The following is a 26,720-nucleotide window of genomic DNA, read 5'->3' as shown; positions in this document are numbered from 1 at the left end:
GGAGGCGCCTCCTTAGCTCAGTGGCAGAGCGCTGGTCTAGTAAACCAGAGGTCGTGAGTTCGATCCTCACAGGCGGCAAATGAATTTTGTAACAGCCCCTCCCACCGTGGCCCTTTCGAAAAAAGCGGTCAAGGATAAAAAAAATTATGAATGGGTGCGGTATTTAAGAAATGCTCTCGCAAATGAATAGTGTGAATGGTGCTATTAAAGTGGGCACCAGAAACTGCTGCTTTAGGCAGTCTCCGGAGAATGCCGACGTGAAATACTTAGTTCTTGTGATGTATTTTCTACCCCTGATAAAGACCCTCGCGTTTGTCGTCGTCGGCGCCGCCGCCGCTTTGGTAATAGCGACAATTCGCCATTGTATCACATAGGGTGAGGTACCTTCTGCAAGCGACTGAGATGGCACTAAACGATTGAAGCTGATTTGCCACCTCTTGTTTGATCAGCGTCATAAGGGCTTGAATGTAACTTGCGATGGGACACAGCAAGAAGTAGCGTCGTACTTTTAGTACTGAAATTTGAGATGGAGAACTGCGTCAAAGATGGGAAAATCATTCTGCCAAGTGTACAAATGGCGAAAACGAGGTGTGAGTGGGGAAGTATATTGCGCCAGTGACCGTGTGGCCTAATGGATAAGGCGTCGGACTTCGGATCCGAAGATTGCAGGTTCGAATCCTGTCACGGTCGAGTTTTTCCTGTTCTGCAAAAGATGCATGCTGTTTTACTGTGTTGTTTGAGTACACTAAAACTAGTTGGAAGTTGCTGCTGTCCGCTTCCTGGCTACAAAACCGGCGTCTACCAGAAGCACAAGCAAGACAAGGGTGATCTGTAGCGAAGTTTTCGGCACAGTGCCGTTCAGGAGAGTTTTTGTTAGAACTACTGCATCTGATTCAGGAGCCAAGGGCTACGCCACAGGCGTCTGCGCACAGTCGAGCATGTGTGTTGAATAATGGTGCTGATAGCCACGTATCATTTCATGCAGATTTGATGCCTTTCGGAGACAATTTTTCATTGAATAGGATTGTAGCTGATTTGTGGCAGCAGGAAATAAGCTGTAGTCAAAAGAATCTTCAATAGATGGTCGCAGGTCACATCAGTATTGTATGGCTCGTAACGCGTTGCGTGCAGCCCGGCTAGCTCAGTCGGTAGAGCATGAGACTCTTAATCTCAGGGTCGTGGGTTCGAGCCCCACGCTGGGCGGCGCAAAATTTTGTGTCTACGCGGATCCAACATGCGCCCCTCTCGTGAGCCTTGCGTAATGAACGTAACGGGTTACGACGATGCCTAGCTTCGTATGAATATCAGAGGAACGGTATTTGAAGCTGAAAGTGACTCTGAAATGAAATAAATGTGTTGTTTTGCAATTTTAGTTGTACATCGATATAGTGTGAGATGTGTAGGAAAGCAGCAGCTGTGCTAACTAAATGCAAATAATGGTCGCTCATGCGGTGCGTTTCGAGCTGAAGGGCTCCGATTCACTAGTTTGTAAGAACAAAGTATCCTAAAAGTCCGCTAGGAGGCGCCTCCTTAGCTCAGTGGCAGAGCGCTGGTCTAGTAAACCAGAGGTCGTGAGTTCGATCCTCACAGGCGGCAAATGAATTTTGTAACAGCCCCTCCCACCGTGGCCCTTTCGAAAAAAGCGGTCAAGGATAAAAAAAATTATGAATGGGTGCGGTATTTAAGAAATGCTCTCGCAAATGAATAGTGTGAATGGTGCTATTAAAGTGGGCACCAGAAACTGCTGCTTTAGGCAGTCTCCGGAGAATGCCGACGTGAAATACTTAGTTCTTGTGATGTATTTTCTACCCCTGATAAAGACCCTCGCGTTTGTCGTCGTCGGCGCCGCCGCCGCTTTGGTAATAGCGACAATTCGCCATTGTATCACATAGGGTGAGGTACCTTCTGCAAGCGACTGAGATGGCACTAAACGATTGAAGCTGATTTGCCACCTCTTGTTTGATCAGCGTCATAAGGGCTTGAATGTAACTTGCGATGGGACACAGCAAGAAGTAGCGTCGTACTTTTAGTACTGAAATTTGAGATGGAGAACTGTGTCAAAGATGGGAAAATCATTCTGCCAAGTGTACAAATGGCGAAAACGAGGTGTGAGTGGGGAAGTATATTGCGCCAGTGACCGTGTGGCGTAATGGATAAGGCGTCGGACTTCGGATCCGAAGATTGCAGGTTCGAATCCTGTCACGGTCGAGTTTTTCCTTTTCTGCAAAAGATGCATGCTGTTTTACTGTGTTGTTTGAGTACACTAAAACTAGTTGGAAGTTGCTGCTGTCCGCTTCCTGGCTACAAAACCGGCGTCTACCAGAAGCACAAGCAAGACAAGGGTGATCTGTAGCGAAGTTTTCGGCACAGTGCCGTTCAGGAGAGTTTTTGTTGGTACCACTGCATCTGATTCAGGAGCCAAGGGCTACGCCACAGGCGTCTGCGCACAGTCGAGCATGTGTGTTGAATAATGGTGCTGATAGCCACGTATCATTTCATGCAGATTTGATGCCTTTCGGAGACAATTTTTCATTGAATAGGATTGTAGCTGATTTGTGGCAGCAGGAAATAAGCTGTAGTCAAAAGAATCTTCAATAGATGGTCGCAGGTCACATCAGTATTGTATGGCTCGTAACGCGTTGCGTGCAGCCCGGCTAGCTCAGTCGGTAGAGCATGAGTCTCTTAATCTCAGGGTCGTGGGTTCGAGCCCCACGCTGGACGGCGCAAAATTTTGTGTCTACGCGGATCCAACATGCGCCCCTCTCGTGAGCCTTGCGTAATGAACGTAACGGGTTACGACGATGCCTAGCTTCGTATGAATATCAGAGGAACGGTATTTGAAGCTGAAAGTGACTCTGAAATGAAATAAATGTGTTGTTTTGCAATTTTAGTTGTACATCGATATAGTGTGAGATGTGTAGGAAAGCAGCAGCTGTGCTAACTAAATGTAAATAATGGTCGCTCATGCGGTGCGTTTCGAGCTGAAGGGCTCCGATTCACTAGTTTGTAAGAACAAAGTATCCTAAAAGTCCGCTAGGAGGCGCCTCCTTAGCTCAGTGGCAGAGCGCTGGTCTAGTAAACCAGAGGTCGTGAGTTCGATCCTCACAGGCGGCAAATGAATTTTGTAACAGCCCCTCCCACCGTGGCCCTTTCGAAAAAAGCGGTCAAGGATAAAAAAAATTATGAATGGGTGCGGTATTTAAGAAATGCTCTCGCAAATGAATAGTGTGAATGGTGCTATTAAAGTGGGCACCAGAAACTGCTGCTTTAGGCAGTCTCCGGAGAATGCCGACGTGAAATACTTAGTTCTTGTGACGTATTTTCTACCCCTGATAAAGACCCTCGCGATTGTCGTCGTCTGCGCCGCCGCCGCTTTGGTAATAGCGACAATTCGCCATTGTATCACATAGGGTGAGGTACCTTCTGCAAGCGACTGAGATGGCACTAAACGATTGAAGCTGATTTGCCACCTCTTGTTTGATCAGCGTCATAAGGGCTTGAATGTAACTTGCGATGGGACACAGCAAGAAGTAGCGTCGTACTTTTAGTACTGAAATTTGAGATGGAGAACTGCGTCAAAGATGGGAAAATCATTCTGCCAAGTGTACAAATGGCGAAAACGAGGTGTGAGTGGGGAAGTATATTTCGCCAGTGACCGTGTGGCCTAATGGATAAGGCGTTGGACTTCGGATCCGAAGATTGCAGGTTCGAACCCTGTCACGGTCGAGTTTTTCCTGTTCTGCAAAAGATGCATGCTGTTTTACTGTGTTGTTTGAGTACACTAAAACTAGTTGGAAGTTGCTGCTGTCCGCTTCCTGGCTACAAAACCGGCGTCTACCAGAAGCACAAGCAAGACAAGGGTGATCTGTAGCGAAGTTTTCGGCACAGTGCCGTTCAGGAGAGTTTTTGTTGGAACTACTGCATCTGATTCAGGAGCCAAGGGCTACGCCACAGGCGTCTGCGCACAGTCGAGCATGTGTGTTGAATAATGGTGCTGATAGCCACGTATCATTTCATGCAGATTTGATGCCTTTCGGAGACAATTTTTCATTGAATAGGATTGTAGCTGATTTGTGGCAGCAGGAAATAAGCTGTAGTCAAAAGAATCTTCAATAGATGGTCGCAGGTCACATCAGTATTGTATGGCTCGTAACGCGTTGCGTGCAGCCCGGCTAGCTCAGTCGGTAGAGCATGAGTCTCTTAATCTCAGGGTCGTGGGTTCGAGCCCCACGCTGGACGGCGCAAAATTTTGTGTCTACGCGGATCCAACATGCGCCCCTCTCGTGAGCCTTGGGTAATGAACGTAACGGGTTACGACGATGCCTAGCTTCGTATGAATATCAGAGGAACGGTATTTGAAGCTGAAAGTGACTCTGAAATGAAATAAATGTGTTGTTTTGCAATTTTAGTTGTACATCGATATAGTGTGAGATGTGTAGGAAAGCAGCAGCTGTGCTAACTAAATGCAAATAATGGTCGCTCATGCGGTGCGTTTCGAGCTGAAGGGCTCCGATTCACTAGTTTGTAAGAACAAAGTATCCTAAAAGTCCGCTAGGAGGCGCCTCCTTAGCTCAGTGGCAGAGCGCTGGTCTAGTAAACCAGAGGTCGTGAGTTCGATCCTCACAGGCGGCAAATGAATTTTGTAACAGCCCCTCCCACCGTGGCCCTTTCGAAAAAAGCGGTCAAGGATAAAAAAAATTATGAATGGGTGCGGTATTTAAGAAATGCTCTCGCAAATGAATAGTGTGAATGGTGCTATTAAAGTGGGCACCAGAAACTGCTGCTTTAGGCAGTCTCCGGAGAATGCCGACGTGAAATACTTAGTTCTTGTGATGTATTTTCTACCCCTGATAAAGACCCTCGCGTTTGTCGTCGTCGGCGCCGCCGCCGCTTTGGTAATAGCGACAATTCGCCATTGTATCACATAGGGTGAGGTACCTTCTGCAAGCGACTGAGATGGCACTAAACGATTGAAGCTGATTTGCCACCTCTTGTTTGATCAGCGTCATAAGGGCTTGAATGTAACTTGCGATGGGACACAGCAAGAAGTAGCGTCGTACTTTTAGTACTGAAATTTGAGATGGAGAACTGTGTCAAAGATGGGAAAATCATTCTGCCAAGTGTACAAATGGCGAAAACGAGGTGTGAGTGGGGAAGTATATTGCGCCAGTGACCGTGTGGCCTAATGGATAAGGCGTCGGACTTCGGATCCGAAGATTGCAGGTTCGAATCCTGTCACGGTCGAGTTTTTCCTGTTCTGCAAAAGATGCATGCTGTTTTACTGTGTTGTTTGAGTACACTAAAACTAGTTGGAAGTTGCTGCTGTCCGCTTCCTGGCTACAAAACCGGCGTCTACCAGAAGCACAAGCAAGACAAGGGTGATCTGTAGCGAAGTTTTCGGCACAGTGCCGTTCAGGAGAGTTTTTGTTGGTACCACTGCATCTGATTCAGGAGCCAAGGGCTACGCCACAGGCGTCTGCGCACAGTCGAGCATGTGTGTTGAATAATGGTGCTGATAGCCACGTATCATTTCATGCAGATTTGATGCCTTTCGGAGACAATTTTTCATTGAATAGGATTGTAGCTGATTTGTGGCAGCAGGAAATAAGCTGTAGTCAAAAGAATCTTCAATAGATGGTCGCAGGTCACATCAGTATTGTATGGCTCGTAACGCGTTGCGTGCAGCCCGGCTAGCTCAGTCGGTAGAGCATGAGTCTCTTAATCTCAGGGTCGTGGGTTCGAGCCCCACGCTGGACGGCGCAAAATTTTGTGTCTACGCGGATCCAACATGCGCCCCTCTCGTGAGCCTTGCGTAATGAACGTAACGGGTTACGACGATGCCTAGCTTCGTATGAATATCAGAGGAACGGTATTTGAAGCTGAAAGTGACTCTGAAATGAAATAAATGTGTTGTTTTGCAATTTTAGTTGTACATCGATATAGTGTGAGATGTGTAGGAAAGCAGCAGCTGTGCTAACTAAATGTAAATAATGGTCGCTCATGCGGTGCGTTTCGAGCTGAAGGGCTCCGATTCACTAGTTTGTAAGAACAAAGTATCCTAAAAGTCGGCTAGGAGGCGCCTCCTTAGCTCAGTGGCAGAGCGCTGGTCTAGTAAACCAGAGGTCGTGAGTTCGATCCTCACAGGCGGCAAATGAATTTTGTAACAGCCCCTCCCACCGTGGCCCTTTCGAAAAAAGCGGTCAAGGATAAAAAAAATTATGAATGGGTGCGGTATTTAAGAAATGCTCTCGCAAATGAATAGTGTGAATGGTGCTATTAAAGTGGGCACCAGAAACTGCTGCTTTAGGCAGTCTCCGGAGAATGCCGACGTGAAATACTTAGTTCTTGTGATGTATTTTCTACCCCTGATAAAGACCCTCGCGATTGTCGTCGTCGGCGCCGCCGCCGCTTTGGTAATAGCGACAATTCGCCATTGTATCACATAGGGTGAGGTACCTTCTGCAAGCGACTGAGATGGCACTAAACGATTGAAGCTGATTTGCCACCTCTTGTTTGATCAGCGTCATAAGGGCTTGAATGTAACTTGCGATGGGACACAGCAAGAAGTAGCGTCGTACTTTTAGTACTGAAATTTGAGATGGAGAACTGCGTCAAAGATGGGAAAATCATTCTGCCAAGTGTACAAATGGCGAAAACGAGGTGTGAGTGGGGAAGTATATTGCGCCAGTGACCGTGTGGCGTAATGGATAAGGCGTCGGACTTCGGATCCGAAGATTGCAGGTTCGAATCCTGTCACGGTCGAGTTTTTCCTGTTCTGCAAAAGATGCATGCTGTTTTACTGTGTTGTTTGAGTACACTAAAACTAGTTGGAAGTTGCTGCTGTCCGCTTCCTGGCTACAAAACCGGCGTCTACCAGAAGCACAAGCAAGACAAGGGTGATCTGTAGCGAAGTTTTCGGCACAGTGCCGTTCAGGAGAGTTTTTGTTGGAACTACTGCATCTGATTCAGGAGCCAAGGGCTACGCCACAGGCGTCTGCGCACAGTCGAGCATGTGTGTTGAATAATGGTGCTGATAGCCACGTATCATTTCATGCAGATTTGATGCCTTTCGGAGACAATTTTTCATTGAATAGGATTGTAGCTGATTTGTGGCAGCAGGAAATAAGCTGTAGTCAAAAGAATCTTCAATAGATGGTCGCAGGTCACATCAGTATTGTATGGCTCGTAACGCGTTGCGTGCAGCCCGGCTAGCTCAGTCGGTAGAGCATGAGTCTCTTAATCTCAGGGTCGTGGGTTCGAGCCCCACGCTGGACGGCGCAAAATTTTGTGTCTACGCGGATCCAACATGCGCCCCTCTCGTGAGCCTTGCGTAATGAACGTAACGGGTTACGACGATGCCTAGCTTCGTATGAATATCAGAGGAACGGTATTTGAAGCTGAAAGTGACTCTGAAATGAAATAAATGTGTTGTTTTGCAATTTTAGTTGTACATCGATATAGTGTGAGATGTGTAGGAAAGCAGCAGCTGTGCTAACTAAATGCAAATAATGGTCGCTCATGCGGTGCGTTTCGAGCTGAAGGGCTCCGATTCACTAGTTTGTAAGAACAAAGTATCCTAAAAGTCCGCTAGGAGGCGCCTCCTTAGCTCAGTGGCAGAGCGCTGGTCTAGTAAACCAGAGGTCGTCAGTTCGATCCTCACAGGCGGCAAATGAATTTTGTAACAGCCCCTCCCACCGTGGCCCTTTCGAAAAAAGCGGTCAAGGATAAAAAAAATTATGAATGGGTGCGGTATTTAAGAAATGCTCTCGCAAATGAATAGTGTGAATGGTGCTATTAAAGTGGGCACCAGAAACTGCTGCTTTAGGCAGTCTCCGGAGAATGCCGACGTGAAATAATTAGTTCTTGTGATGTATTTTCTACCCCTGATAAAGACCCTCGCGTTTGTCGTCGTCGGCGCCGCCGCCGCTTTGGTAATAGCGACAATTCGCCATTGTATCACATAGGGTGAGGTACCTTCTGCAAGCGACTGAGATGGCACTAAACGATTGAAGCTGATTTGCCACCTCTTGTTTGATCAGCGTCATAAGGGCTTGAATGTAACTTGCGATGGGACACAGCAAGAAGTAGCGTCGTACTTTTAGTACTGAAATTTGAGATGGAGAACTGCGTCAAAGATGGGAAAATCATTCTGCCAAGTGTACAAATGGCGAAAACGAGGTGTGAGTGGGGAAGTATATTGCGCCAGTGACCGTGTGGCCTAATGGATAAGGCGTCGGACTTCGGATCCGAAGATTGCAGGTTCGAATCCTGTCACGGTCGAGTTTTTCCTGTTCTGCAAAAGATGCATGATGTTTTACTGTGTTGTTTGAGTACACTAAAACTAGTTGGAAGTTGCTGCTGTCCGCTTCCTGGCTACAAAACCGGCGTCTACCAGAAGCACAAGCAAGACAAGGGTGATCTGTAGCGAAGTTTTCGGCACAGTGCCGTTCAGGAGAGTTTTTGTTGGTACTACTGCATCTGATTCAGGAGCCAAGGGCTACGCCACAGGCGTCTGCGCACAGTCGAGCATGTGTGTTGAATAATGGTGCTGATAGCCACGTATCATTTCATGCAGATTTGATGCCTTTCGGAGACAATTTTTCATTGAATAGGATTGTAGCTGATTTGTGGCAGCAGGAAATAAGCTGTAGTCAAAAGAATCTTCAATAGATGGTCGCAGGTCACATCAGTATTGTATGGCTCGTAACGCGTTGCGTGCAGCCCGGCTAGCTCAGTCGGTAGAGCATGAGTCTCTTAATCTCAGGGTCGTGGGTTCGAGCCCCACGCTGGACGGCGCAAAATTTTGTGTCTACGCGGATCCAACATGCGCCCCTCTCGTGAGCCTTGCGTAATGAACGTAACGGGTTACGACGATGCCTAGCTTCGTATGAATATCAGAGGAACGGTATTTGAAGCTGAAAGTGACTCTGAAATGAAATAAATGTGTTGTTTTGCAATTTTAGTTGTACATCGATATAGTGTGAGATGTGTAGGAAAGCAGCAGCTGTGCTAACTAAATGTAAATAATGGTCGCTCATGCGGTGCGTTTCGAGCTGAAGGGCTCCGATTCACTAGTTTGTAAGAACAAAGTATCCTAAAAGTCCGCTAGGAGGCGCCTCCTTAGCTCAGTGGCAGAGCGCTGGTCTAGTAAACCAGAGGTCGTGAGTTCGATCCTCACAGGCGGCAAATGAATTTTGTAACAGCCCCTCCCACCGTGGCCCTTTCGAAAAAAGCGGTCAAGGATAAAAAAAATTATGAATGGGTGCGGTATTTAAGAAATGCTCTCGCAAATGAATAGTGTGAATGGTGCTATTAAAGTGGGCACCAGAAACTGCTGCTTTAGGCAGTCTCCGGAGAATGCCGACGTGAAATACTTAGTTCTTGTGATGTATTTTCTACCCCTGATAAAGACCCTCGCGATTGTCGTCGTCGTCGTCGGCGCCGCCGCCGCTTTGGTAATAGCGACAATTCGCCATTGTATCACATAGGGTGAGGTACCTTCTGCAAGCGACTGAGATGGCACTAAACGATTGAAGCTGATTTGCCACCTCTTGTTTGATCAGCGTCATAAGGGCTTGAATGTAACTTGCGATGGGACACAGCAAGAAGTAGCGTCGTACTTTTAGTACTGAAATTTGAGATGGAGAACTGCGTCAAAGATGGGAAAATCATTCTGCCAAGTGTACAAATGGCGAAAACGAGGTGTGAGTGGGGAAGTATATTGCGCCAGTGACCGTGTGGCGTAATGGATAAGGCGTCGGACTTCGGATCCGAAGATTGCAGTTTCGAATCCTGTCACGGTCGAGTTTTTCCTGTTCTGCAAAAGATGCATGCTGTTTTACTGTGTTGTTTGAGTACACTAAAACTAGTTGGAAGTTGCTGCTGTCCGCTTCCTGGCTACAAAACCGGCGTCTACCAGAAGCACAAGCAAGACAAGGGTGATCTGTAGCGAAGTTTTCGGCACAGTGCCGTTCAGGAGAGTTTTTGTTAGAACTACTGCATCTGATTCAGGAGCCAAGGGCTACGCCACAGGCGTCTGCGCACAGTCGAGCATGTGTGTTGAATAATGGTGCTGATAGCCACGTATCATTTCATGCAGATTTGATGCCTTTCGGAGACAATTTTTCATTGAATAGGATTGTAGCTGATTTGTGGCAGCAGGAAATAAGCTGTAGTCAAAAGAATCTTCAATAGATGGTCGCAGGTCACATCAGTATTGTATGGCTCGTAACGCGTTGCGTGCAGCCCGGCTAGCTCAGTCGGTAGAGCATGAGACTCTTAATCTCAGGGTCGTGGGTTCGAGCCCCACGCTGGGCGGCGCAAAATTTTGTGTCTACGCGGATCCAACATGCGCCCCTCTCGTGAGCCTTGCGTAATGAACGTAACGGGTTACGACGATGCCTAGCTTCGTATGAATATCAGAGGAACGGTATTTGAAGCTGAAAGTGACTCTGAAATGAAATAAATGTGTTGTTTTGCAATTTTAGTTGTACATCGATATAGTGTGAGATGTGTAGGAAAGCAGCAGCTGTGCTAACTAAATGCAAATAATGGTCGCTCATGCGGTGCGTTTCGAGCTGAAGGGCTCCGATTCACTAGTTTGTAAGAACAAAGTATCCTAAAAGTCCGCTAGGAGGCGCCTCCTTAGCTCAGTGGCAGAGCGCTGGTCTAGTAAACCAGAGGTCGTGAGTTCGATCCTCACAGGCGGCAAATGAATTTTGTAACAGCCCCTCCCACCGTGGCCCTTTCGAAAAAAGCGGTCAAGGATAAAAAAAATTATGAATGGGTGCGGTATTTAAGAAATGCTCTCGCAAATGAATAGTGTGAATGGTGCTATTAAAGTGGGCACCAGAAACTGCTGCTTTAGGCAGTCTCCGGAGAATGCCGACGTGAAATACTTAGTTCTTGTGATGTATTTTCTACCCCTGATAAAGACCCTCGCGATTGTCGTCGTCGGCGCCGCCGCCGCTTTGGTAATAGCGACAATTCGCCATTGTATCACATAGGGTGAGGTACCTTCTGCAAGCGACTGAGATGGCACTAAACGATTGAAGCTGATTTGCCACCTCTTGTTTGATCAGCGTCATAAGGGCTTGAATGTAACTTGCGATGGGACACAGCAAGAAGTAGCGTCGTACTTTTAGTACTGAAATTTGAGATGGAGAACTGCGTCAAAGATGGGAAAATCATTCTGCCAAGTGTACAAATGGCGAAAACGAGGTGTGAGTGGGGAAGTATATTGCGCCAGTGACCGTGTGGCCTAATGGATAAGGCGTCGGACTTCGGATTCGAAGATTGCATGTTCGAATCCTGTCACGGTCGAGTTTTTCCTGTTCTGCAAAAGATGCATGCTGTTTTACTGTGTTGTTTGAGTACACTAAAACTAGTTGGAAGTTGCTGCTGTCCGCTTCCTGGCTACAAAACCGGCGTCTACCAGAAGCACAAGCAAGACAAGGGTGATCTGTAGCGAAGTTTTCGGCACAGTGCCGTTCAGGAGAGTTTTTGTTGGAACTACTGCATCTGATTCAGGAGCCAAGGGCTACGCCACAGGCGTCTGCGCACAGTCGAGCATGTGTGTTGAATAATGGTGCTGATAGCCACGTATCATTTCATGCAGATTTGATGCCTTTCGGAGACAATTTTTCATTGAATAGGATTGTAGCTGATTTGTGGCAGCAGGAAATAAGCTGTAGTCAAAAGAATCTTCAATAGATGGTCGCAGGTCACATCAGTATTGTATGGCTCGTAACGCGTTGCGTGCAGCCCGGCTAGCTCAGTCGGTAGAGCATGAGTCTCTTAATCTCAGGGTCGTGGGTTCGAGCCCCACGCTGGACGGCGCAAAATTTTGTGTCTACGCGGATCCAACATGCGCCCCTCTCGTGAGCCTTGCGTAATGAACGTAACGGGTTACGACGATGCCTAGCTTCGTATGAATATCAGAGGAACGGTATTTGAAGCTGAAAGTGACTCTGAAATGAAATAAATGTGTTGTTTTGCAATTTTAGTTGTACATCGATATAGTGTGAGATGTGTAGGAAAGCAGCAGCTGTGCTAACTAAATGCAAATAATGGTCGCTCATGCGGTGCGTTTCGAGCTGAAGGGCTCCGATTCACTAGTTTGTAAGAACAAAGTATCCTCAAAGTCCGCTAGGAGGCGCCTCCTTAGCTCAGTGGCAGAGCGCTGGTCTAGTAAACCGGAGATCGTGAGTTCGATCCTCACAGGCGGCAAATGAATTTTGTAACAGCCCCTCCCACCGTGGCCCTTTCGAAAAAAGCGGTCAAGGATAAAAAAAATTATGAATGGGTGCGGTATTTAAGAAATGCTCTCGCAAATGAATAGTGTGAATGGTGCTATTAAAGTGGGCACCAGAAACTGCTGCTTTAGGCAGTCTCCGGAGAATGCCGACGTGAAATACTTAGTTCTTGTGATGTATTTTCTACCCCTGATAAAGACCCTCGCGATTGTCGTCGGCGCCGCCGCCGCTTTGGTAATAGCGACAATTCGCCATTGTATCACATAGGGTGAGGTACCTTCTGCAAGCGACTGAGATGGCACTAAACGATTGAAGCTGATTTGCCACCTCTTGTTTGATCAGCGTCATAAGGGCTTCAATGTAACTTGCGATGGGACACAGCAAGAAGTAGCGTCGTACTTTTAGTACTGAAATTTGAGATGGACAACTGCGTCAAAGATGGGAAAATCACTCTGCCAAGTGTACAAATGGCGAAAACGAGGTGTGAGTGGGGAAGTATATTGCGCCAGTGACCGTGTGGCCTAATGGATAAGGCGTCGGACTTCGGATACGAAGATTGCAGGTTCGAATCCTGTCACGGTCGAGTTTTTCCTGTTCTGCAAAAGATGCATGCTGTTTTACTGTGTTGTTTGAGTACTCTAAAACTAGTTGGAAGTTGCTGCTGTCCGCTTCCTGGCTGCAAAACCGGCGTCTACCAGAAGCACAAGCAAGACAAGGGTGATCTGTAGCGAAGTTTTCGGCACAGTGCCGTTCAGGAGAGTTTTTGTTGGAACTACTGCATCTGATTCAGGAGCCAAGGGCTACGCCACAGGCGTCTGCGCACAGTCGAGCATGTGTGTTGAATAATGGTGCTGATAGCCACGTATCATTTCATGCAGATTTGATGCCTTTCGGAGACAATTTTTCATTGAATAGGATTGTAGCTGATTTGTGGCAGCAGGAAATAAGCTGTAGTCAAAAGAATCTTCAATAGATGGTCGCAGGTTACATCAGTATTGTATGGCTCGTAACGCGTTACGTGCAGCCCGGCTAGCTCAGTCGGTAGAGCATGAGTCTCTTAATCTCAGGGTCGTGGGTTCGAGCCCCACGCTGGGCGGCGCAAAATTTTGTGTCTACGCGGATCCAACATGCGCCCCTCTCGTGAGCCTTGCGTAATGAACGTAACGGGTTACGACGATGCCTAGCTTCGTATGAATATCAGAGGAACGGTATTTGAAGCTGAAAGTGACTCTGAAATGAAATAAATGTGTTGTTTTGCAATTTTAGTTGTACATCGATATAGTGTGAGATGTGTAGGAAAGCAGCAGCTGTGCTAACTAAATGCAAATAATGGTCGCTCATGCGGTGCGTTTCGAGCTGAAGGGCTCCGATTCACTAGTTTGTAATAACAAAGTATCCTAAAAGTCCGCTAGGAGGCGCCTCCTTAGCTCAGTGGCAGAGCGCTGGTCTAGTAAACCAGAGGTCGTGAGTTCGATCCTCACAGGCGGCAAATGAATTTTGTAACAGCCCCTCCCACCGTGGCCCTTTCGAAAAAAGCGGTCAAGGATAAAAAAAATTATGAATGGGTGCGGTATTTAAGAAATGCTCTCGCAAATGAATAGTGTGAATGGTGCTATTAAAGTGGGCACCAGAAACTGCTGCTTTAGGCAGTCTCCGGAGAATGCCGACGTGAAATACTTAGTTCTTGTGATGTATTTTCTACCCCTGATAAAGACCCTCGCGATTGTCGTCGTCGGCGCCGCCGCCGCTTTGGTAATAGCGACAATTCGCCATTGTATCACATAGGGTGAGGTACCTTCTGCAAGCGACTGAGATGGCACTAAACGATTGAAGCTGATTTGCCACCTCTTGTTTGATCAGCGTCATAAGGGCTTGAATGTAACTTGCGATGGGACACAGCAAGAAGTAGCGTCGTACTTTTAGTACTGAAATTTGAGATGGAGAACTGCGTCAAAGATGGGAAAATCATTCTGCCAAGTGTACAAATGGCGAAAACGAGGTGTGAGTGGGGAAGTATATTGCGCCAGTGACCGTGTGGCCTAATGGATAAGGCGTCGGACTTCGGATTCGAAGATTGCATGTTCGAATCCTGTCACGGTCGAGTTTTTCCTGTTCTGCAAAAGATGCATGCTGTTTTACTGTGTTGTTTGAGTACACTAAAACTAGTTGGAAGTTGCTGCTGTCCGCTTCCTGGCTACAAAACCGGCGTCTACCAGAAGCACAAGCAAGACAAGGGTGATCTGTAGCGAAGTTTTCGGCACAGTGCCGTTCAGGAGAGTTTTTGTTGGAACTACTGCATCTGATTCAGGAGCCAAGGGCTACGCCACAGGCGTCTGCGCACAGTCGAGCATGTGTGTTGAATAATGGTGCTGATAGCCACGTATCATTTCATGCAGATTTGATGCCTTTCGGAGACAATTTTTCATTGAATAGGATTGTAGCTGATTTGTGGCAGCAGGAAATAAGCTGTAGTCAAAAGAATCTTCAATAGATGGTCGCAGGTTACATCAGTATTGTATGGCTCGTAACGCGTTACGTGCAGCCCGGCTAGCTCAGTCGGTAGAGCATGAGTCTCTTAATCTCAGGGTCGTGGGTTCGAGCCCCACGCTGGGCGGCGCAAAATTTTGTGTCTACGCGGATCCAACATGCGCCCCTCTCGTGAGCCTTGCGTAATGAACGTAACGGGTTACGACGATGCCTAGCTTCGTATGAATATCAGAGGAACGGTATTTGAAGCTGAAAGTGACTCTGAAATGAAATAAATGTGTTGTTTTGCAATTTTAGTTGTACATCGATATAGTGTGAGATGTGTAGGAAAGCAGCAGCTGTGCTAACTAAATGCAAATAATGGTCGCTCATGCGGTGCGTTTCGAGCTGAAGGGCTCCGATTCACTAGTTTGTAAGAACAAAGTATCCTAAAAGTCCGCTAGGAGGCGCCTCCTTAGCTCAGTGGCAGAGCGCTGGTCTAGTAAACCAGAGGTCGTGAGTTCGATCCTCACAGGCGGCAAATGAATTTTGTAACAGCCCCTCCCACCGTGGCCCTTTCGAAAAAAGCGGTCAAGGATAAAAAAAATTATGAATGGGTGCGGTATTTAAGAAATGCTCTCGCAAATGAATAGTGTGAATGGTGCTATTAAAGTGGGCACCAGAAACTGCTGCTTTAGGCAGTCTCCGGAGAATGCCGACGTGAAATACTTAGTTCTTGTGATGTATTTTCTACCCCTGATAAAGACCCTCGCGATTGTCGTCGTCGGCGCCGCCGCCGCTTTGGTAATAGCGACAATTCGCCATTGTATCACATAGGGTGAGGTACCTTCTGCAAGCGACTGAGATGGCACTAAACGATTGAAGCTGATTTGCCACCTCTTGTTTGATCAGCGTCATAAGGGCTTGAATGTAACTTGCGATGGGACACAGCAAGAAGTAGCGTCGTACTTTTAGTACTGAAATTTGAGATGGAGAACTGCGTCAAAGATGGGAAAATCATTCTGCCAAGTGTACAAATGGCGAAAACGAGGTGTGAGTGGGGAAGTATATTGCGCCAGTGACCGTGTGGCCTAATGGATAAGGCGTCGGACTTCGGATTCGAAGATTGCATGTTCGAATCCTGTCACGGTCGAGTTTTTCCTGTTCTGCAAAAGATGCATGCTGTTTTACTGTGTTGTTTGAGTACACTAAAACTAGTTGGAAGTTGCTGCTGTCCGCTTCCTGGCTACAAAACCGGCGTCTACCAGAAGCACAAGCAAGACAAGGGTGATCTGTAGCGAAGTTTTCGGCACAGTGCCGTTCAGGAGAGTTTTTGTTGGAACTACTGCATCTGATTCAGGAGCCAAGGGCTACGCCACAGGCGTCTGCGCACAGTCGAGCATGTGTGTTGAATAATGGTGCTGATAGCCACGTATCATTTCATGCAGATTTGATGCCTTTCGGAGACAATTTTTCATTGAATAGGATTGTAGCTGATTTGTGGCAGCAGGAAATAAGCTGTAGTCAAAAGAATCTTCAATAGATGGTCGCAGGTTACATCAGTATTGTATGGCTCGTAACGCGTTACGTGCAGCCCGGCTAGCTCAGTCGGTAGAGCATGAGTCTCTTAATCTCAGGGTCGTGGGTTCGAGCCCCACGCTGGGCGGCGCAAAATTTTGTGTCTACGCGGATCCAACATGCGCCCCTCTCGTGAGCCTTGCGTAATGAACGTAACGGGTTACGACGATGCCTAGCTTCGTATGAATATCAGAGGAACGGTATTTGAAGCTGAAAGTGACTCTGAAATGAAATAAATGTGTTGTTTTGCAATTTTAGTTGTACATCGATATAGTGTGAGATGTGTAGGAAAGCAGCAGCTGTGCTAACTAAATGCAAATAATGGTCGCTCATGCGGTGCGTTTCGAGCTGAAGGGCTCCGATTCACTAGTTTGTAAGAACAAAGTATCCTAAAAGTCCGCTAGGAGGCGCCTCCTTAGCTCAGTGGCAGAGCGCTGGTCTAGTAAACCAGAGGTCGTGAGTTCGATCCTCACAGGCGGCAAATGAATTTTGTAACAGCCCCTCCCACCGTGGCCCTTTCGAAAAAAGCGGTCAAGGATAAAAAAAATTATGAATGGGTGCGGTATTTAAGAAATGCTCTCGCAAATGAATAGTGTGAATGGTGCTATTAAAGTGGGCACCAGAAACTGCTGCTTTAGGCAGTCTCCGGAGAATGCCGACGTGAAATACTTAGTTCTTGTGATGTATTTTCTACCCCTGATAAAGACCCTCGCGATTGTCGTCGTCGGCGCCGCCGCCGCTTTGGTAATAGCGACAATTCGCCATTGTATCACATAGGGTGAGGTACCTTCTGCAAGCGACTGAGATGGCACTAAACGATTGAAGCTGATTTGCCACCTCTTGTTTGATCAGCGTCATAAGGGCTTGAATGTAACTTGCGATGGGACACAGCAAGAAGTAGCGTCGTACTTTTAGTACTGAAATTTGAGATGGAGAACTGCGTCAAAGATGGGAAAATCATTCTGCCAAGTGTACAAATGGCGAAAACGAGGTGTGAGTGGGGAAGTATATTGCGCCAGTGACCGTGTGGCCTAATGGATAAGGCGTCGGACTTCGGATTCGAAGATTGCATGTTCGAATCCTGTCACGGTCGAGTTTTTCCTGTTCTGCAAAAGATGCATGCTGTTTTACTGTGTTGTTTGAGTACACTAAAACTAGTTGGAAGTTGCTGCTGTCCGCTTCCTGGCTACAAAACCGGCGTCTACCAGAAGCACAAGCAAGACAAGGGTGATCTGTAGCGAAGTTTTCGGCACAGTGCCGTTCAGGAGAGTTTTTGTTGGAACTACTGCATCTGATTCAGGAGCCAAGGGCTACGCCACAGGCGTCTGCGCACAGTCGAGCATGTGTGTTGAATAATGGTGCTGATAGCCACGTATCATTTCATGCAGATTTGATGCCTTTCGGAGACAATTTTTCATTGAATAGGATTGTAGCTGATTTGTGGCAGCAGGAAATAAGCTGTAGTCAAAAGAATCTTCAATAGATGGTCGCAGGTTACATCAGTATTGTATGGCTCGTAACGCGTTACGTGCAGCCCGGCTAGCTCAGTCGGTAGAGCATGAGTCTCTTAATCTCAGGGTCGTGGGTTCGAGCCCCACGCTGGGCGGCGCAAAATTTTGTGTCTACGCGGATCCAACATGCGCCCCTCTCGTGAGCCTTGCGTAATGAACGTAACGGGTTACGACGATGCCTAGCTTCGTATGAATATCAGAGGAACGGTATTTGAAGCTGAAAGTGACTCTGAAATGAAATAAATGTGTTGTTTTGCAATTTTAGTTGTACATCGATATAGTGTGAGATGTGTAGGAAAGCAGCAGCTGTGCTAACTAAATGCAAATAATGGTCGCTCATGCGGTGCGTTTCGAGCTGAAGGGCTCCGATTCACTAGTTTGTAAGAACAAAGTATCCTAAAAGTCCGCTAGGAGGCGCCTCCTTAGCTCAGTGGCAGAGCGCTGGTCTAGTAAACCAGAGGTCGTGAGTTCGATCCTCACAGGCGGCAAATGAATTTTGTAACAGCCCCTCCCACCGTGGCCCTTTCGAAAAAAGCGGTCAAGGATAAAAAAAATTATGAATGGGTGCGGTATTTAAGAAATGCTCTCGCAAATGAATAGTGTGAATGGTGCTATTAAAGTGGGCACCAGAAACTGCTGCTTTAGGCAGTCTCCGGAGAATGCCGACGTGAAATACTTAGTTCTTGTGATGTATTTTCTACCCCTGATAAAGACCCTCGCGATTGTCGTCGTCGGCGCCGCCGCCGCTTTGGTAATAGCGACAATTCGCCATTGTATCACATAGGGTGAGGTACCTTCTGCAAGCGACTGAGATGGCACTAAACGATTGAAGCTGATTTGCCACCTCTTGTTTGATCAGCGTCATAAGGGCTTGAATGTAACTTGCGATGGGACACAGCAAGAAGTAGCGTCGTACTTTTAGTACTGAAATTTGAGATGGAGAACTGCGTCAAAGATGGGAAAATCATTCTGCCAAGTGTACAAATGGCGAAAACGAGGTGTGAGTGGGGAAGTATATTGCGCCAGTGACCGTGTGGCCTAATGGATAAGGCGTCGGACTTCGGATTCGAAGATTGCATGTTCGAATCCTGTCACGGTCGAGTTTTTCCTATTCTGCAAAAGATGCATGCTGTTTTACTGTGTTGTTTGAGTACACTAAAACTAGTTGGAAGTTGCTGCTGTCCGCTTCCTGGCTACAAAACCGGCGTCTACCAGAAGCACAAGCAAGACAAGGGTGATCTGTAGCGAAGTTTTCGGCACAGTGCCGTTCAGGAGAGTTTTTGTTGGAACTACTGCATCTGATTCAGGAGCCAAGGGCTACGCCACAGGCGTCTGCGCACAGTCGAGCATGTGTGTTGAATAATGGTACTGATAGCCACGTATCATTTCATGCAGATTTGATGCCTTTCGGAGACAATTTTTCATTGAATAGGATTGTAGCTGATTTGTGGCAGCAGGAAATAAGCTGTAGTCAAAAGAATCTTCAATAGATGGTCGCAGGTTACATCAGTATTGTATGGCTCGTAACGCGTTACGTGCAGCCCGGCTAGCTCAGTCGGTAGAGCATGAGTCTCTTAATCTCAGGGTCGTGGGTTCGAGCCCCACGCTGGGCGGCGCAAAATTTTGTGTCTACGCGGATCCAACATGCGCCCCTCTCGTGAGCCTTGCGTAATGAACGTAACGGGTTACGACGATGCCTAGCTTCGTATGAATATCAGAGGAACGGTATTTGAAGCTGAAAGTGACTCTGAAATGAAATAAATGTGTTGTTTTGCAATTTTAGTTGTACATCGATATAGTGTGAGATGTGTAGGAAAGCAGCAGCTGTGCTAACTAAATGCAAATAATGGTCGCTCATGCGGTGCGTTTCGAGCTGAAGGGCTCCGATTCACTAGTTTGTAAGAACAAAGTATCCTAAAAGTCCGCTAGGAGGCGCCTCCTTAGCTCAGTGGCAGAGCGCTGGTCTAGTAAACCAGAGGTCGTGAGTTCGATCCTCACAGGCGGCAAATGAATTTTGTAACAGCCCCTCCCACCGTGGCCCTTTCGAAAAAAGCGGTCAAGGATAAAAAAAATTATGAATGGGTGCGGTATTTAAGAAATGCTCTCGCAAATGAATAGTGTGAATGGTGCTATTAAAGTGGGCACCAGAAACTGCTGCTTTAGGCAGTCTCCGGAGAATGCCGACGTGAAATACTTAGTTCTTGTGATGTATTTTCTACCCCTGATAAAGACCCTCGCGATTGTCGTCGTCGGCGCCGCCGCCGCTTTGGTAATAGCGACAATTCGCCATTGTATCACATAGGGTGAGGTACCTTCTGCAAGCGACTGAGATGGCACTAAACGATTGAAGCTGATTTGCCACCTCTTGTTTGATCAGCGTCATAAGGGCTTGAATGTAACTTGCGATGGGACACAGCAAGAAGTAGCGTCGTACTTTTAGTACTGAAATTTGAGATGGAGAACTGCGTCAAAGATGGGAAATTCATTCTGCCAAGTGTACAAATGGCGAAAACGAGGTGTGAGTGGGGAAGTATATTGCGCCAGTGACCGTGTGGCCTAATGGATAAGGCGTCGGACTTCGGATCCGAAGACTGCAGGTTCGAATCCTGTCACGGTCGAGTTTTTCCTGTTCTGCAAAAGATGCATGCTGTTTTACTGTGTTGTTTGAGTACTCTACAACTAGTTGGAAGTTGCTGCTGTCCGCTTCCTGGCTGCAAAACCGGCGTCTACCAGAAGCACAAGCAAGACAAGGGTGATCTGTAGCGAAGTTTTCGGCACAGTGCCGTTCAGGAGAGTTTTTGTTGGAACTACTGCATCTGATTCAGGAGCCAAGGGCTACGCCACAGGCGTCTGCGCACAGTCGAGCATGTGTGTTGAATAATGGTGCTGATAGCCACGTATCATTTCATGCAGATTTGATGCCTTTCGCAGACAATTTTTCATTGAATAGGATTGTAGCTGATTTGTGGCAGCAGGAAATAAGCTGTAGTCAAAAGAATCTTCAATAGATGGTCGCAGGTCACATCAGTATTGTATGGCTCGTAACGCATTACGTGCAGCCCGGCTAGCTCAGTCGGTAGAGCATGAGTCTCTTAATCTCAGGGTCGTGGGTTCGAGCCCCACGCTGGGCGGCGCAAAATTTTGTGTCTACGCGGATCCAACATGCGCCCCTCTCGTGAGCCTTGCGTAATGAACGTAACGGGTTACGACGATGCCTAGCTTCGTATGAATATCAGAGGAACGGTATTTGAAGCTGAAAGTGACTCTGAAATGAAATAAATGTGTTGTTTTGCAATTTTAGTTGTACATCGATATAGTGTGAGATGTGTAGGAAAGCAGCAGCTGTGCTAACTAAATGCAAATAATGGTCGCTCATGCGGTGCGTTTCGAGCTGAAGGGCTCCGATTCACTAGTTTGTAAGAACAAAGTATCCTAAAAGTCCGCTAGGAGGCGCCTCCTTAGCTCAGTGGCAGAGCGCTGGTCTAGTAAACCAGAGGTCGTGAGTTCGATCCTCACAGGCGGCAAATGAATTTTGTAACAGCCCCTCCCACCGTGGCCCTTTCGAAAAAAGCGGTCAAGGATAAAAAAAATTATGAATGGGTGCGGTATTTAAGAAATGCTCTCGCAAATGAATAGTGTGAATGGTGCTATTAAAGTGGGCACCAGAAACTGCTGCTTTAGGCAGTCTCCGGAGAATGCCGACGTGAAATACTTAGTTCTTGTGATGTATTTTCTACCCCTGATAAAGACCCTCGCGATTGTCGTCGGCGCCGCCGCCGCTTTGGTAATAGCGACAATTCGCCATTGTATCACATAGGGTGAGGTACCTTCTGCAAGCGACTGAGATGGCACTAAACGATTGAAGCTGATTTGCCACCTCTTGTTTGATCAGCGTCATAAGGGCTTGAATGTAACTTGCGATGGGACACAGCAAGAAGTAGCGTCGTACTTTTAGTACTGAAATTTGAGATGGAGAACTGCGTCAAAGATGGGAAAATCATTCTGCCAAGTGTACAAATGGCGAAAACGAGGTGTGAGTGGGGAAGTATATTGCGCCAGTGACCGTGTGGCCTAATGGATAAGGCGTCGGACTTCGGATCCGAAGATTGCAGGTTCGAATCCTGTCACGGTCGAGTTTTTCCTGTTCTGCAAAAGATGCATGCTGTTTTACTGTGTTGTTTGAGTACTCTACAACTAGTTGGAAGTTGCTGCTGTCCGCTTCCTGGCTGCAAAACCGGCGTCTACCAGAAGCACAAGCAAGACAAGGGTGATCTGTAGCGAAGTTTTCGGCACAGTGCCGTTCAGGAGAGTTTTTGTTGGAACTACTGCATCTGATTCAGGAGCCAAGGGCTACGCCACAGGCGTCTGCGCACAGTCGAGCATGTGTGTTGAATAATGGTGCTGATAGCCACGTATCATTTCATGCAGATTTGATGCCTTTCGCAGACAATTTTTCATTGAATAGGATTGTAGCTGATTTGTGGCAGCAGGAAATAAGGTGTAGTCAAAAGAATCTTCAATAGATGGTCGCAGGTCACATCAGTATTGTATGGCTCGTAACGCGTTACGTGCAGCCCGGCTAGCTCAGTCGGTAGAGCATGAGTCTCTTAATCTCAGGGTCGTGGGTTCGAGCCCCACGCTGGGCGGCGCAAAATTTTGTGTCTACGCGGATCCAACATGCGCCCCTCTCGTGAGCCATGCGTAATGAACGTAACGGGTTACGACGATGCCTAGCTTCGTATGAATATCAGAGGAACGGTATTTGAAGCTGAAAGTGACTCTGAAATGAAATAAATGTGTTGTTTTGCAATTTTAGTTGTACATCGATATAGTGTGGGATGTGTAGGAAAGCAGCAGCTGTGCTAACTAAATGCAAATAATGGTCGCTCATGCGGTGCGTTTCGAGCTGAAGGGCTCCGATTCACTAGTTTGTAAGAACAAAGTATCCTAAAAGTCCGCTAGGAGGCGCCTCCTTAGCTCAGTGGCAGAGCGCTGGTCTAGTAAACCAGAGGTCGTGAGTTCGATCCTCACAGGCGGCAAATGAATTTTGTAACAGCCCCTCCCACCGTGGCCCTTTCGAAAAAAGCGGTCAAGGATAAAAAAAATTATGAATGGGTGCGGTATTTAAGAAATGCTCTCGCAAATGAATAGTGTGAATGGTGCTATTAAAGTGGGCACCAGAAACTGCTGCTTTAGGCAGTCTCCGGAGAATGCCGACGTGAAATACTTAGTTCTTGTGATGTATTTTCTACCCCTGATAAAGACCCTCGCGATTGTCGTCGTCGGCGCCGCCGCCGCTTTGGTAATAGCGACAATTCGCCATTGTATCACATAGGGTGAGGTACCTTCTGCAAGCGACTGAGATGGCACTAAACGATTGAAGCTGATTTGCCACCTCTTGTTTGATCAGCGTCATAAGGGCTTCAATGTAACTTGCGATGGGACACAGCAAGAAGTAGCGTCGTACTTTTAGTACTGAAATTTGAGATGGAGAACTGCGTCAAAGATGGGAAAATCATTCTGCCAAGTGTACAAATGGCGAAAACGAGGTGTGAGTGGGGAAGTATATTGCGCCAGTGACCGTGTGGCCTAATGGATAAGGCGTCGGACTTCGGATCCGAAGATTGCAGGTTCGAATCCTGTCACGGTCGAGTTTTTCCTGTTCTGCAAAAGATGCATGCTGTTTTACTGTGTTGTTTGAGTACTCTAAAACTAGTTTGAAGTTGCTGCTGTCCGCTTCCTGGCTGCAAAACCGGCGTCTACCAGAAGCACAAGCAAGACAAGGGTGATCTGTAGCGAAGTTTTCGGCACAGTGCCGTTCAGGAGAGTTTTTGTTGGAACTACTGCATCTGATTCAGGAGCCAAGGGCTACGCCACAGGCGTCTGCGCACAGTCGAGCATGTGTGTTGAATAATGGTGCTGATAGCCACGTATCATTTCATGCAGATTTGATGCCTTTCGCAGACAATTTTTCATTGAATAGGATTGTAGCTGATTTGTGGCAGCAGGAAATAAGCTGTAGTCAAAAGAATCTTCAATAGATGGTCGCAGGTCACATCAGTATTGTATGGCTCGTAACGCGTTACGTGCAGCCCGGCTAGCTCAGTCGGTAGAGCATGAGTCTCTTAATCTCAGGGTCGTGGGTTCGAGCCCCACGCTGGGCGGCGCAAAATTTTGTGTCTACGCGGATCCAACATGCGCCCCTCTCGTGAGCCTTGCGTAATGAACGTAACGGGTTACGACGATGCCTAGCTTCGTATGAATATCAGAGGAACGGTATTTGAAGCTGAAAGTGACTCTGAAATGAAATAAATGTGTTGTTTTGCAATTTTAGTTGTACATCGATATAGTGTGAGATGTGTAGGAAAGCAGCAGCTGTGCTAACTAAATGCAAATAATGGTCGCTCATGCGGTGCGTTTCGAGCTGAAGGGCTCCGATTCACTAGTTTGTAAGAACAAAGTATCCTAAAAGTCCGCTAGGAGGCGCCTCCTTAGCTCAGTGGCAGAGCGCTGGTCTAGTAAACCAGAGGTCGTGAGTTCGATCCTCACAGGCGGCAAATGAATTTTGTAACAGCCCCTCCCACCGTGGCCCTTTCGAAAAAAGCGGTCAAGGATAAAAAAAATCATGAATGGGTGCGGTATTTAAGAAATGCTCTCGCAAATGAATAGTGTGAATGGTGCTATTAAAGTGGGCACCAGAAACTGCTGCTTTAGGCAGTCTCCGGAGAATGCTGACGTGAAATACTTAGTTCTTGTGATGTATTTTCTACCCCTGATAAAGACCCTCGCGATTGTCGTCGGCGCCGCCGCCGCTTTGGTAATAGCGACAATTCGCCATTGTATCACATAGGGTGAGGTACCTTCTGCAAGCGACTGAGATGGCACTAAACGATTGAAGCTGATTTGCCACCTCTTGTTTGATCAGCGTCATAAGGGCTTGAATGTAACTTGCGATGGGACACAGCAAGAAGTAGCGTCGTACTTTTAGTACTGAAATTTGAGATGGAGAACTGCGTCAAAGATGGGAAAATCATTCTGCCAAGTGTACAAATGGCGAAAACGAGGTGTGAGTGGGGAAGTATATTGCGCCAGTGACCGTGTGGCCTAATGGATAAGGCGTCGGACTTCGGATCCGAAGATTGCAGGTTCGAATCCTGTCACGGTCGAGTTTTTCCTGTTCTGCAAAAGATGCATGCTGTTTTACTGTGTTGTTTGAGTACACTAAAACTAGTTGGAAGTTGCTGCTGTCCGCTTCCTGGCTACAAAACCGGCGTCTACCAGAAGCACAAGCAAGACAAGGGTGATCTGTAGCGAAGTTTTCGGCACAGTGCCGTTCAGGAGAGTTTTTGTTGGAACTACTGCATCTGATTCAGGAGCCAAGGGCTACGCCACAGGCGTCTGCGCACAGTCGAGCATGTGTGTTGAATAATGGTGCTGATAGCCACGTATCATTTCATGCAGATTTGATGCCTTTCGCAGACAATTTTTCATTGAATAGGATTGTAGCTGATTTGTGGCAGCAGGAAATAAGCTGTAGTCAAAAGAATCTTCAATAGATGGTCGCAGGTCACATCAGTATTGTATGGCTCGTAACGCGTTACGTGCAGCCCGGCTAGCTCAGTCGGTAGAGCATGAGTCTCTTAATCTCAGGGTCGTGGGTTCGAGCCCCACGCTGGGCGGCGCAAAATTTTGTGTCTACGCGGATCCAACATGCGCCCCTCTCGTGAGCCTTGCGTAATGAACGTAACGGGTTACGACGATGCCTAGCTTCGTATGAATATCAGAGGAACGGTATTTGAAGCTGAAAGTGACTCTGAAATGAAATAAATGTGTTGTTTTGCAATTTTAGTTGTACATCGATATAGTGTGAGATGTGTAGGAAAGCAGCAGCTGTGCTAACTAAATGCAAATAATGGTCGCTCATGCGGTGCGTTTCGAGCTGAAGGGCTCCGATTCACTAGTTTGTAAGAACAAAGTATCCTAAAAGTCCGCTAGGAGGCGCCTCCTTAGCTCAGTGGCAGAGCGCTGGTCTAGTAAACCAGAGGTCGTGAGTTCGATCCTCACAGGCGGCAAATGAATTTTGTAACAGCCCCTCCCACCGTGGCCCTTTCGAAAAAAGCGGTCAAGGATAAAAAAAATCATGAATGGGTGCGGTATTTAAGAAATGCTCTCGCAAATGAATAGTGTGAATGGTGCTATTAAAGTGGGCACCAGAAACTGCTGCTTTAGGCAGTCTCCGGAGAATGCTGACGTGAAATACTTAGTTCTTGTGATGTATTTTCTACCCCTGATAAAGACCCTCGCGATTGTCGTCGGCGCCGCCGCCGCTTTGGTAATAGCGACAATTCGCCATTGTATCACATAGGGTGAGGTACCTTCTGCAAGCGACTGAGATGGCACTAAACGATTGAAGCTGATTTGCCACCTCTTGTTTGATCAGCGTCATAAGGGCTTGAATGTAACTTGCGATGGGACACAGCAAGAAGTAGCGTCGTACTTTTAGTACTGAAATTTGAGATGGAGAACTGCGTCAAAGATGGGAAAATCATTCTGCCAAGTGTACAAATGGCGAAAACGGGGTGTGAGTGGGGAAGTATATTGCGCCAGTGACCGTGTGGCCTAATGGATAAGGCGTCGGACTTCGGATCCGAAGATTGCAGGTTCGAATCCTGTCACGGTCGAGTTTTTCCTGTTCTGCAAAAGATGCATGCTGTTTTACTGTGTTGTTTGAGTACACTAAAACTAGTTGGAAGTTGCTGCTGTCCGCTTCCTGGCTACAAAACCGGCGTCTACCAGAAGCACAAGCAAGACAAGGGTGATCTGTAGCGAAGTTTTCGGCACAGTGCCGTTCAGGAGAGTTTTTGTTGGAACTACTGCATCTGATTCAGGAGCCAAGGGCTACGCCACAGGC

General features: G+C 47.2%; 52 non-coding genes across 52 annotated transcripts; all 52 read left to right on the top strand.

The window, feature by feature from the left end:
* Positions 1–6: 6 nt before the first annotated feature.
* On the top strand, positions 7–78 carry Trnat-agu (transfer RNA threonine (anticodon AGU)). The gene has a single exon. It is a non-coding gene; the product is annotated as a tRNA-Thr (tRNA).
* A 539-nt stretch (positions 79–617) lies between these two features.
* Trnar-ucg (transfer RNA arginine (anticodon UCG)) lies at positions 618–690 on the top strand. Its single transcript has one exon. It is a non-coding gene; the product is annotated as a tRNA-Arg (tRNA).
* Positions 691–1,130: 440 nt separating this feature from the next.
* Trnak-cuu (transfer RNA lysine (anticodon CUU)) lies at positions 1,131–1,203 on the top strand. The gene has a single exon. It is a non-coding gene; the product is annotated as a tRNA-Lys (tRNA).
* Positions 1,204–1,524: 321 nt separating this feature from the next.
* Trnat-agu (transfer RNA threonine (anticodon AGU)) lies at positions 1,525–1,596 on the top strand. Its single transcript has one exon. It is a non-coding gene; the product is annotated as a tRNA-Thr (tRNA).
* A 539-nt stretch (positions 1,597–2,135) lies between these two features.
* Trnar-ucg (transfer RNA arginine (anticodon UCG)) lies at positions 2,136–2,208 on the top strand. The gene has a single exon. It is a non-coding gene; the product is annotated as a tRNA-Arg (tRNA).
* A 440-nt stretch (positions 2,209–2,648) lies between these two features.
* On the top strand, positions 2,649–2,721 carry Trnak-cuu (transfer RNA lysine (anticodon CUU)). Its single transcript has one exon. It is a non-coding gene; the product is annotated as a tRNA-Lys (tRNA).
* Positions 2,722–3,042: 321 nt separating this feature from the next.
* Trnat-agu (transfer RNA threonine (anticodon AGU)) lies at positions 3,043–3,114 on the top strand. Its single transcript has one exon. It is a non-coding gene; the product is annotated as a tRNA-Thr (tRNA).
* A 539-nt stretch (positions 3,115–3,653) lies between these two features.
* Trnar-ucg (transfer RNA arginine (anticodon UCG)) lies at positions 3,654–3,726 on the top strand. Its single transcript has one exon. It is a non-coding gene; the product is annotated as a tRNA-Arg (tRNA).
* A 440-nt stretch (positions 3,727–4,166) lies between these two features.
* Positions 4,167–4,239, top strand: Trnak-cuu (transfer RNA lysine (anticodon CUU)). The gene has a single exon. It is a non-coding gene; the product is annotated as a tRNA-Lys (tRNA).
* A 321-nt stretch (positions 4,240–4,560) lies between these two features.
* Trnat-agu (transfer RNA threonine (anticodon AGU)) lies at positions 4,561–4,632 on the top strand. Its single transcript has one exon. It is a non-coding gene; the product is annotated as a tRNA-Thr (tRNA).
* A 539-nt stretch (positions 4,633–5,171) lies between these two features.
* On the top strand, positions 5,172–5,244 carry Trnar-ucg (transfer RNA arginine (anticodon UCG)). The gene has a single exon. It is a non-coding gene; the product is annotated as a tRNA-Arg (tRNA).
* Positions 5,245–5,684: 440 nt separating this feature from the next.
* Positions 5,685–5,757, top strand: Trnak-cuu (transfer RNA lysine (anticodon CUU)). Its single transcript has one exon. It is a non-coding gene; the product is annotated as a tRNA-Lys (tRNA).
* Positions 5,758–6,078: 321 nt separating this feature from the next.
* Trnat-agu (transfer RNA threonine (anticodon AGU)) lies at positions 6,079–6,150 on the top strand. The gene has a single exon. It is a non-coding gene; the product is annotated as a tRNA-Thr (tRNA).
* A 539-nt stretch (positions 6,151–6,689) lies between these two features.
* Trnar-ucg (transfer RNA arginine (anticodon UCG)) lies at positions 6,690–6,762 on the top strand. The gene has a single exon. It is a non-coding gene; the product is annotated as a tRNA-Arg (tRNA).
* A 440-nt stretch (positions 6,763–7,202) lies between these two features.
* On the top strand, positions 7,203–7,275 carry Trnak-cuu (transfer RNA lysine (anticodon CUU)). The gene has a single exon. It is a non-coding gene; the product is annotated as a tRNA-Lys (tRNA).
* Positions 7,276–7,596: 321 nt separating this feature from the next.
* On the top strand, positions 7,597–7,668 carry Trnat-agu (transfer RNA threonine (anticodon AGU)). The gene has a single exon. It is a non-coding gene; the product is annotated as a tRNA-Thr (tRNA).
* A 539-nt stretch (positions 7,669–8,207) lies between these two features.
* Positions 8,208–8,280, top strand: Trnar-ucg (transfer RNA arginine (anticodon UCG)). Its single transcript has one exon. It is a non-coding gene; the product is annotated as a tRNA-Arg (tRNA).
* A 440-nt stretch (positions 8,281–8,720) lies between these two features.
* Trnak-cuu (transfer RNA lysine (anticodon CUU)) lies at positions 8,721–8,793 on the top strand. The gene has a single exon. It is a non-coding gene; the product is annotated as a tRNA-Lys (tRNA).
* A 321-nt stretch (positions 8,794–9,114) lies between these two features.
* Trnat-agu (transfer RNA threonine (anticodon AGU)) lies at positions 9,115–9,186 on the top strand. The gene has a single exon. It is a non-coding gene; the product is annotated as a tRNA-Thr (tRNA).
* A 1,058-nt stretch (positions 9,187–10,244) lies between these two features.
* Positions 10,245–10,317, top strand: Trnak-cuu (transfer RNA lysine (anticodon CUU)). Its single transcript has one exon. It is a non-coding gene; the product is annotated as a tRNA-Lys (tRNA).
* Positions 10,318–10,638: 321 nt separating this feature from the next.
* Positions 10,639–10,710, top strand: Trnat-agu (transfer RNA threonine (anticodon AGU)). The gene has a single exon. It is a non-coding gene; the product is annotated as a tRNA-Thr (tRNA).
* A 539-nt stretch (positions 10,711–11,249) lies between these two features.
* On the top strand, positions 11,250–11,322 carry Trnar-ucg (transfer RNA arginine (anticodon UCG)). Its single transcript has one exon. It is a non-coding gene; the product is annotated as a tRNA-Arg (tRNA).
* A 440-nt stretch (positions 11,323–11,762) lies between these two features.
* On the top strand, positions 11,763–11,835 carry Trnak-cuu (transfer RNA lysine (anticodon CUU)). Its single transcript has one exon. It is a non-coding gene; the product is annotated as a tRNA-Lys (tRNA).
* Positions 11,836–12,156: 321 nt separating this feature from the next.
* Trnat-agu (transfer RNA threonine (anticodon AGU)) lies at positions 12,157–12,228 on the top strand. The gene has a single exon. It is a non-coding gene; the product is annotated as a tRNA-Thr (tRNA).
* Positions 12,229–12,764: 536 nt separating this feature from the next.
* On the top strand, positions 12,765–12,837 carry Trnar-ucg (transfer RNA arginine (anticodon UCG)). Its single transcript has one exon. It is a non-coding gene; the product is annotated as a tRNA-Arg (tRNA).
* A 440-nt stretch (positions 12,838–13,277) lies between these two features.
* Trnak-cuu (transfer RNA lysine (anticodon CUU)) lies at positions 13,278–13,350 on the top strand. Its single transcript has one exon. It is a non-coding gene; the product is annotated as a tRNA-Lys (tRNA).
* A 321-nt stretch (positions 13,351–13,671) lies between these two features.
* On the top strand, positions 13,672–13,743 carry Trnat-agu (transfer RNA threonine (anticodon AGU)). Its single transcript has one exon. It is a non-coding gene; the product is annotated as a tRNA-Thr (tRNA).
* Positions 13,744–14,282: 539 nt separating this feature from the next.
* On the top strand, positions 14,283–14,355 carry Trnar-ucg (transfer RNA arginine (anticodon UCG)). The gene has a single exon. It is a non-coding gene; the product is annotated as a tRNA-Arg (tRNA).
* Positions 14,356–14,795: 440 nt separating this feature from the next.
* Trnak-cuu (transfer RNA lysine (anticodon CUU)) lies at positions 14,796–14,868 on the top strand. Its single transcript has one exon. It is a non-coding gene; the product is annotated as a tRNA-Lys (tRNA).
* A 321-nt stretch (positions 14,869–15,189) lies between these two features.
* On the top strand, positions 15,190–15,261 carry Trnat-agu (transfer RNA threonine (anticodon AGU)). The gene has a single exon. It is a non-coding gene; the product is annotated as a tRNA-Thr (tRNA).
* A 539-nt stretch (positions 15,262–15,800) lies between these two features.
* On the top strand, positions 15,801–15,873 carry Trnar-ucg (transfer RNA arginine (anticodon UCG)). The gene has a single exon. It is a non-coding gene; the product is annotated as a tRNA-Arg (tRNA).
* Positions 15,874–16,313: 440 nt separating this feature from the next.
* Trnak-cuu (transfer RNA lysine (anticodon CUU)) lies at positions 16,314–16,386 on the top strand. Its single transcript has one exon. It is a non-coding gene; the product is annotated as a tRNA-Lys (tRNA).
* A 321-nt stretch (positions 16,387–16,707) lies between these two features.
* Positions 16,708–16,779, top strand: Trnat-agu (transfer RNA threonine (anticodon AGU)). Its single transcript has one exon. It is a non-coding gene; the product is annotated as a tRNA-Thr (tRNA).
* A 539-nt stretch (positions 16,780–17,318) lies between these two features.
* Positions 17,319–17,391, top strand: Trnar-ucg (transfer RNA arginine (anticodon UCG)). Its single transcript has one exon. It is a non-coding gene; the product is annotated as a tRNA-Arg (tRNA).
* Positions 17,392–17,831: 440 nt separating this feature from the next.
* On the top strand, positions 17,832–17,904 carry Trnak-cuu (transfer RNA lysine (anticodon CUU)). Its single transcript has one exon. It is a non-coding gene; the product is annotated as a tRNA-Lys (tRNA).
* Positions 17,905–18,225: 321 nt separating this feature from the next.
* Trnat-agu (transfer RNA threonine (anticodon AGU)) lies at positions 18,226–18,297 on the top strand. The gene has a single exon. It is a non-coding gene; the product is annotated as a tRNA-Thr (tRNA).
* Positions 18,298–18,836: 539 nt separating this feature from the next.
* Positions 18,837–18,909, top strand: Trnar-ucg (transfer RNA arginine (anticodon UCG)). The gene has a single exon. It is a non-coding gene; the product is annotated as a tRNA-Arg (tRNA).
* A 440-nt stretch (positions 18,910–19,349) lies between these two features.
* Trnak-cuu (transfer RNA lysine (anticodon CUU)) lies at positions 19,350–19,422 on the top strand. The gene has a single exon. It is a non-coding gene; the product is annotated as a tRNA-Lys (tRNA).
* Positions 19,423–19,743: 321 nt separating this feature from the next.
* Positions 19,744–19,815, top strand: Trnat-agu (transfer RNA threonine (anticodon AGU)). The gene has a single exon. It is a non-coding gene; the product is annotated as a tRNA-Thr (tRNA).
* A 539-nt stretch (positions 19,816–20,354) lies between these two features.
* Trnar-ucg (transfer RNA arginine (anticodon UCG)) lies at positions 20,355–20,427 on the top strand. The gene has a single exon. It is a non-coding gene; the product is annotated as a tRNA-Arg (tRNA).
* A 440-nt stretch (positions 20,428–20,867) lies between these two features.
* Positions 20,868–20,940, top strand: Trnak-cuu (transfer RNA lysine (anticodon CUU)). The gene has a single exon. It is a non-coding gene; the product is annotated as a tRNA-Lys (tRNA).
* Positions 20,941–21,261: 321 nt separating this feature from the next.
* On the top strand, positions 21,262–21,333 carry Trnat-agu (transfer RNA threonine (anticodon AGU)). The gene has a single exon. It is a non-coding gene; the product is annotated as a tRNA-Thr (tRNA).
* A 536-nt stretch (positions 21,334–21,869) lies between these two features.
* Positions 21,870–21,942, top strand: Trnar-ucg (transfer RNA arginine (anticodon UCG)). Its single transcript has one exon. It is a non-coding gene; the product is annotated as a tRNA-Arg (tRNA).
* A 440-nt stretch (positions 21,943–22,382) lies between these two features.
* Positions 22,383–22,455, top strand: Trnak-cuu (transfer RNA lysine (anticodon CUU)). Its single transcript has one exon. It is a non-coding gene; the product is annotated as a tRNA-Lys (tRNA).
* A 321-nt stretch (positions 22,456–22,776) lies between these two features.
* Positions 22,777–22,848, top strand: Trnat-agu (transfer RNA threonine (anticodon AGU)). Its single transcript has one exon. It is a non-coding gene; the product is annotated as a tRNA-Thr (tRNA).
* A 539-nt stretch (positions 22,849–23,387) lies between these two features.
* On the top strand, positions 23,388–23,460 carry Trnar-ucg (transfer RNA arginine (anticodon UCG)). The gene has a single exon. It is a non-coding gene; the product is annotated as a tRNA-Arg (tRNA).
* Positions 23,461–23,900: 440 nt separating this feature from the next.
* Trnak-cuu (transfer RNA lysine (anticodon CUU)) lies at positions 23,901–23,973 on the top strand. The gene has a single exon. It is a non-coding gene; the product is annotated as a tRNA-Lys (tRNA).
* Positions 23,974–24,294: 321 nt separating this feature from the next.
* Positions 24,295–24,366, top strand: Trnat-agu (transfer RNA threonine (anticodon AGU)). Its single transcript has one exon. It is a non-coding gene; the product is annotated as a tRNA-Thr (tRNA).
* A 536-nt stretch (positions 24,367–24,902) lies between these two features.
* On the top strand, positions 24,903–24,975 carry Trnar-ucg (transfer RNA arginine (anticodon UCG)). The gene has a single exon. It is a non-coding gene; the product is annotated as a tRNA-Arg (tRNA).
* Positions 24,976–25,415: 440 nt separating this feature from the next.
* Positions 25,416–25,488, top strand: Trnak-cuu (transfer RNA lysine (anticodon CUU)). The gene has a single exon. It is a non-coding gene; the product is annotated as a tRNA-Lys (tRNA).
* Positions 25,489–25,809: 321 nt separating this feature from the next.
* Trnat-agu (transfer RNA threonine (anticodon AGU)) lies at positions 25,810–25,881 on the top strand. Its single transcript has one exon. It is a non-coding gene; the product is annotated as a tRNA-Thr (tRNA).
* Positions 25,882–26,417: 536 nt separating this feature from the next.
* Positions 26,418–26,490, top strand: Trnar-ucg (transfer RNA arginine (anticodon UCG)). The gene has a single exon. It is a non-coding gene; the product is annotated as a tRNA-Arg (tRNA).
* The last annotated feature ends 230 nt before the right edge of the window (positions 26,491–26,720 follow it).

The sequence above is a fragment of the Schistocerca cancellata genome, chromosome 8 (assembly GCF_023864275.1).
Source record: "Schistocerca cancellata isolate TAMUIC-IGC-003103 chromosome 8, iqSchCanc2.1, whole genome shotgun sequence".
Taxonomy (NCBI): domain Eukaryota; kingdom Metazoa; phylum Arthropoda; class Insecta; order Orthoptera; family Acrididae; genus Schistocerca; species Schistocerca cancellata.
Note: the sequence above shows the minus strand (reverse complement) of the source record. Positions and strands in the feature narration are given on the sequence as shown.